At 36.8% G+C, this 6636-nt stretch overlaps 1 protein-coding gene across 1 annotated transcript in view; it reads right to left on the bottom strand.

Annotated features, from left to right (window-relative positions):
* LOC103389234 (collagen alpha-1(VIII) chain-like) overlaps nucleotides 1–6636 on the bottom strand; it is an 18211-nt gene extending 11575 nt beyond the window's left edge. Inside the window, exons 1-3 of the mRNA XM_017038542.2 lie at nucleotides 6442–6636; nucleotides 5345–5597; nucleotides 3250–3396 (exon numbers count right to left, since the gene is read on the bottom strand). The gene's annotated coding sequence lies outside the window, so the exon portion shown is untranslated. The remainder of the gene's footprint in view (nucleotides 1–3249; nucleotides 3397–5344; nucleotides 5598–6441) is intronic.

The raw sequence follows: 6636 nt of genomic DNA, 5'->3' as shown, positions 1-6636 counted from the left end.
TCTGATCAGATAAAAGCAAAATTGAAAGAAGAAAAAATAAATAAAGCATGACAGTGAGTTCTCCACAGGAGCAGAATAACCAGCCACTGGTGAATATCAGTGAATCAGTCATGATGTTTTCAATTGTTCAAATTTAATGAATTGAGACCTTTGTATCTAACGCAGCACATATTGCTTCACCCTCGACAGATGTATGGATATTTATACGTACAGTGACAGTTTGCCGAGGCCTAATGCTTTACACAGTCACAGCATAAAATCCGCCACTCAGAGAAAAATATGAGTCCTTTTTCCTGTCCTCCAGATGTTTTTGCGGTAAAGTATTTACGAGGCTCAATAAGGGACTATGACTCTGTTTAGATTTGGAATATTTTGTAATAAATCTGTAAAATTTAATGCCATAATTCAAGGATGGAACATTTACAACTCTTTCTGCACAACCAGATAGCAGCTTAGGTGAGAGAAACACGAATGCCTTCTGATTTACAGTGTAAAAAACATACATTTGGATTTGGATTTTGTGTAATTTTTGTTGAAGCTGTGAAGTAGGGGTAGCACGGTCTCCAGACGGAGAAGCTGCAGGTGCATGATGAAGAAACATTGTCACTGGTGTCACATAAACACCGCCCACTGAGGTGACCACGGGTCCTCCCACATTCTAATACGTCTGCAGACACACTCTCTGTGATGTAACTAATGTCTGGGAGCTTCTCAGGAAGTACAGCCGGCTGCAGCTCAAAGCTGCAGCTCTGTTTGTTAAACTACAAGCATGTGTCAATCAAAACTTAATTTAAAAAGGTTCTTAATCGCACACAGAAGAAGTCCGTAGAGACACAACCAAAAGTTAGAGACAGTCACTGAACATGTTTTTTTGATTTTCAGAACAGTATCCACCCATCATGGTGCAACTCATCCAACTACCAAAACAAATCAATGTCACCAAGATGTTCAGGGCTCAGTTACCCCTGGCCCGGAGTACAAGCTCAGGCAACAACGAGCACAGCATTAGCCAGTGGAACCACTCTAGAAACCATGAACCAGTAACAGATAAGAGGGTACAAAGTAGTGTAGATAAGAAGGCAGAAACTAATGTTAGCCCAGAGGTAAAGGTAGATAAAAAAAAAAACTTGCTCATAGTATTAAACGGATATTACTACATGTCAGATACAATTTATTAAGGATTAGATTAAGAAAAATTTGCCAAAATGTTTAAAATAAAAATACTTGAGTTTTAATTTGAATGCACTTGAAATCTTTTGTATTTATTTGTTGTTATTGATCTAAAAATAAAAATATGGTAGTGATGTTTAAAAGTTAATTATATACAAAGATATACATCAGCACAGCTAATTCTTTTTTCTCTGTTTTGACTGTATTTTTTAGCTGTTGCTCATCCATTATTTAATGAATATTAAATACCAAAGCAGTAGTATTACAATACTACTTGGTCTTACTTTTATACCACCAACAGAACACAGGTACAGGGAGGATCTTAGAGCACCAACCTTACCACTGGGACCCTCAGTTCTATCTGTATTTTTATTTGAATTTTTTGTTTATCTGCAGAATGGTTAAATGTTTTACACTAAAATGATCTTAAACAGAACTGAAAGATATAGTGTAGCTTAAAGTCATCTCAATTTTGTTTTTTTTCTTACTAATTATTACTTTATTATTATTTATTATTTATTTTTGCTTATCTTAAGCCAGTCCTGAGCATCTGAGAAAAGACTCAAACCGGACCACCCAGTTGAATAACGGCCCCACTTCCTCCACCTAGTGGGCAAAGTCTGCTTTTCCTCAGTTGTGTACTAGCTGTAAATGCAGTAATACACAATAAAGTACATTGAATGTAGATAAAGCTAGGCTTATTCACATCACTCAGAGTCTTTGTTAACAAACTTTTTGGTCATTTAAAGGTATTAATATTAAAATCCACATGTTTGGGAACTGTAAATATAAATGCACAAATGCATCTTGGGAGGTCTGGTGGAGTGTAAACACCTGATGTCAGTGTGAGCAGGTAAACATTTGATCCAAGACGCTGATGCTTTTTAACATCTGCATAAAACTGATATGTTTTCATTGCACTGATGTTGGTCGTACTGTTTAGTTAGTATAAAACAGGAACCAGGAGGGAGTCTATCAAATTTACTGCTAAGAATATTATTAAGATTATGATTATTATTGATTTTTTGTTTGTTTGTTTTTTACTTTTAGGGCGTTTCCATCACGTTTTTGCTTTTCTTTTTTATTTATTAATTGCAATTTTCATTGTTACACTTAGTCTTCAGCAAGTTTAGGACTAATTTGCAACTGTCTCCTTGCCACTTATAGAGCTACGTAGCTTAGCTAACTCCTGTGTAAGTAGCTTACTCCATGGCTAACCATTAGGAAGACTTTTATTTCAGGCTGGATTTTTGCAATATTCTAGCAGTTTTGTTTGTTTGTTTATTTCTGGTGAAACAGAAATAAAAAATAACAGTTTTAGGGCTGACCACTGTCCTACTACTGTGTCAAACATTCTTATCTTTATTTGTCAACTGAAACTAAAACATAACTGTGGTAATGTCACGTTCAACTAAGAAAATGTGTCTGGTTTTAGATGTTGATGTGTTGAACAGTGTGATAAATACAATATGGCTGTGAAGCAGGGATTCCCAAATGTTTTCTTGGCAGGTGCACTGTGAAATAATCCACCATGGACGAGTGCTCAGAGGTCAGTCAGCAAATCTTCAGAAATTCTGCCTTTCTCTCAGACACAAAAATTGTCTGAAGTTTCTCTGAAACTTTCCATCTCTGAGAAAACACTTGCTGCCAGAAAGACTCTGTATTTCAATCCTCTTCTTGTGGAATAGTAAAAAAAATGCTACAGCACTGACTGCTTCTCTGTTCCAAACACTGGACCAAAAAGTGCATTTTTTCCTTCTGTGTAAAAAAAAGTCTAAAATTCCATTAACTGGTGCTTAATTCTATCAAGATGTTGTACCACAGTTTTTCACTCTCCAGCCTTGTCTTTGCAGTATAACATTTGTCAAACCAAGTCTCAGCATTGAAGAAAAGTCTGGGAAAGAGAATGGCAATAATATTTTAAGTCGATAAGTTGGTTTCTGTCCTATAAGAAAGACGTGCTTTTCAACCCGTTTAGAAATTAAACTTTAACTTCGGTCACAGTCCTGTTCAGGATCATTCATCAGCCCTGAGCTGAAGCACAAGAACACACTGATTTCTGCAATAAGCATGGCTTACCTTTCTGCAGCCTGCAAAGTATCACACAGCTCTGAGTGCGGAGGGTTTGGGGGCAGACGTCGTACAGCGGTTCTGCTCCGAGGGCTAGGCTTTTATCTGCAGGTGGGTGGAGCCGCTGGAGCTGAGAGGATCTGGATCTGTCCATGACTGTGAGCAGGAGGGAGGAGAGGGAAGGAAACAGGGTTAGAGTGTATGTGTGAGAGAGAGTAACAGAGACAGAAACCACTTTTAGAAGAACATGTTCAGAGACAGATCACAGACAGAACTTTGTTTAAAACTGAGGAAGGGAAATAAAGGAAACCCGATCAGCAGCACATGGATGTATCAGAGAGAGAGAGGGTGATCCTGGTTTGACTTGGAGCTATGTCTGCATTCTTTGCGTGCAGAAAGATTTAAGGGAATGGTCTTACTTTGGTTCCGCCAAACGCTGGCTGAGGTCAGGACGTTGCTCAGAGGAGTGGTTTAGTGTGGCTACAAAAGTACACACACAGTAGTAGACACAAAAATCCAACCACAAGAGCCATTCAGATGATAGATGTGCTTCATTGATCTCAAAAACTGGGGATTTTTGAAAAAAGTGTCTACAAAACTCAATCTCTATATGTATATATCTGATTTCCTTTCACGTTCTTCTGTTTTTATAGATTTGTTGGGGCCACATCATGCTGCTTCACACCTTCTTGACCAATGAGGATGTAGAAAAGTTACCATTGGTCAGCATGCCTGAAAATGTCAGTGATTTTTGCTCAGTCCTCAAACTTGGATTCACCATCAGCCAAGGTGACCCAAAGGTAAAGATTTACTGCTTCACTGTCAAAATAACCCCACACCATTAAAGGTGAAGATTATTGATTCATTGTTATACAAGTTATTCTTGTCCAAATACTGTATGTGTCGTTTAATTCATATAAAAGTGTCTTTCCTTCCTCTACATATTCCAGGTTTGAAGCAGAATTTGATCATCTTTCTGGTGCTGACCTAGAAATTTCCTGGGCCGATACCTTGAATGGTTCCTTGAGGCCAAGACTGACATCATGACAAAGACACTGAAGATAATATAAGATGATGATGATGTTCACATCCCTGTCTTTTTCATGATCATATTTGCCTTTTATATTTGATACATATTTGTATTTGTCTGGTTATATTGGTCTATTTTTACAGAATAACTTAAAAATGTCATTTTCTTTGCTGAAGGATTTGAACATTGTTTTTAAAACCAAACATAAGATGAGGTCCAACATTAACTGATTTTGTCTCCTGTCCACTTCTTTCTCCTGAAGGACTCTGGACAAAGAGAAAGGGCAGTTGTTCTCTGGACCAATCCCACGTTTGTTTACATGTTTTCACAATAATCAACATGAGTAATAAAAATTGTGTCATAATATTAAAAGATGGGGCTGATGTCATTGATACATCTGATGTACTAGAGCTAAAAAGTGACTGACTGGGCTGAGGGCTCTCCTGAGTGCTGTTGCCAGGGTAATGGCTCTGTCTTTTTGTACACACTTATCCAACACAACACTGAAATGTTTTGCATGTGACAGAAGTCATTAAACGCTGAATGTGATGAGTCTGTTTTTGGATTTGTTTTTTTAAATAAGCTTATGAGACAAACATGAAACCATGGATTGATTACAGTTATAATTATTTTGATTAGACATGTGTGACTTTCAGTAGGCTGGATAAATAAAACTACATTTAATATCTGTTAGAACATTAAAATCACATTGTTCATTTACATACTATTATAGAGGTGAAAAGATATATATAAGATATATGTAAAAGTAATGTGTTCAAACTGGGTCTACTAATAAACAACAGTTGATGCAGATAAGAAAACAAGTTGATCAAATTAAAAACCTAATTATGTTGACATTAAATGGAAGTGAGTTCGTTTGAAAACACTTTGTGATAACTAAATTTTAGGGGAGCCATCTTAGCTAAAATTTCAAGTTAAACCAACTCACACATTTTGCAGTGTGACCAATGAGGCAGATCTGTGTTTATATACCACACTCACATCATGCATATTTTTCAAAAACTCCGCAGAACATGGAAAAGCTGCTGCTGGAAGAAGTTACTTCATGCCCACCTCTATTTTTTTTCTCTTCGGCTGTTCACAAAGCTGCTTCATGCAAGGGGTTTGCAGCTTCTGGAGTTTCTTTCCATATTTGGTAGATGTTTGGAGAATTTGGCACCAAGGGCACAGCAGCCGGATGCAGTAAAAAATGTCTCCATTCTTCAATAAAGTGAAGGAATTCTTGGTGAATGGCACAGAGAAAATGTGAAGCTCTGAAGGTCCCACTGTGGTTAAACAGCATGAAGCTCCCAACTTCTCTAATTAACTGTAGAGTCAGACACAGACATACAGTAGATAAATGTGTGCTCTATGCAGTAAGAGGAAAAACGCTGGTACCAGATTCATGCTGATTCCTGTATCCTGCTGCCAACTGGTTGATACACTGTCTAAACAAGTCTGGTAACATGTAAAACAGAAAACACATTTGCTGTGTTTTTTACTGACCAATGTTTTTTTTACTATAAAACATTTTGAATTTTACAAAACAGTTGGTACAGAGACAAGCTGACCATTGGATCGCACCCCATTCTTTTTGAGTTCCACTTTTTCATTGCTGATTGTTTGGAGTTTTATAGGAAGAATTTTCTGTTCAACATGCATGGTGGTTCATGGTATGATTTTTCCTATTCAAAACACACAGAGATGCGTGTGATCTTTTCTGCAAGGAGCATTTTTTTTTTAAAAATTAATTTTTTTTAAAAATTTTTTGCATAAAATCCTAATTTCACATGCCGTGGTCAGATGGTAAAATTTTTTTAAGAAAAGTTTTGATTTTTTAAAAATGTTATCTTTTCTGCATGTTTCTAATCAAATTATAGCATTAAAAAAAAATGTATAAACAAAAATATCTCACGTTTGCCGCAAGCTAAACTTCCTGTTTTTGTCAGTGGACTCTGGTTTGCTGGAGAGTGTGAACAACAATCAGTGTAACTTTGTTTTCCTCTCTGAAAAGTCCGTCTGACAGCAAGTCAAAACGGTGTGTGATATGACTGCCTCAGACAACCGCACTTATTAGCCTGATTAGGATGTAATGTTATTGGTGATTTTACTGCCTCGTGGATTTAACTACAGTTAACAAAAACTTAGGTTAGCATTCATTTAAAACTTACCTTTCGTTGTGCAGCTTCAGATGTCGAACGAAGTAGCGTCTCCGTCTGTTATCTTCAACTTTTACATACTGCAATTTGTTTGTTGACCACCTCATAGTTTTTATAACCGAATTAAACTACCTTTGGTGTCATTTTTATCAAACAAACTGACGCCTCGTTAAACAAGTCCTTTTTTTTTCAATATCCAGTAATTTG

The sequence above is a fragment of the Cynoglossus semilaevis genome, chromosome 14 (assembly GCF_000523025.1).
Source record: "Cynoglossus semilaevis isolate Cse_v1.0 chromosome 14, Cse_v1.0, whole genome shotgun sequence".
Classification (NCBI taxonomy): domain Eukaryota; kingdom Metazoa; phylum Chordata; class Actinopteri; order Pleuronectiformes; family Cynoglossidae; genus Cynoglossus; species Cynoglossus semilaevis.
Note: the sequence above shows the minus strand (reverse complement) of the source record. Positions and strands in the feature narration are given on the sequence as shown.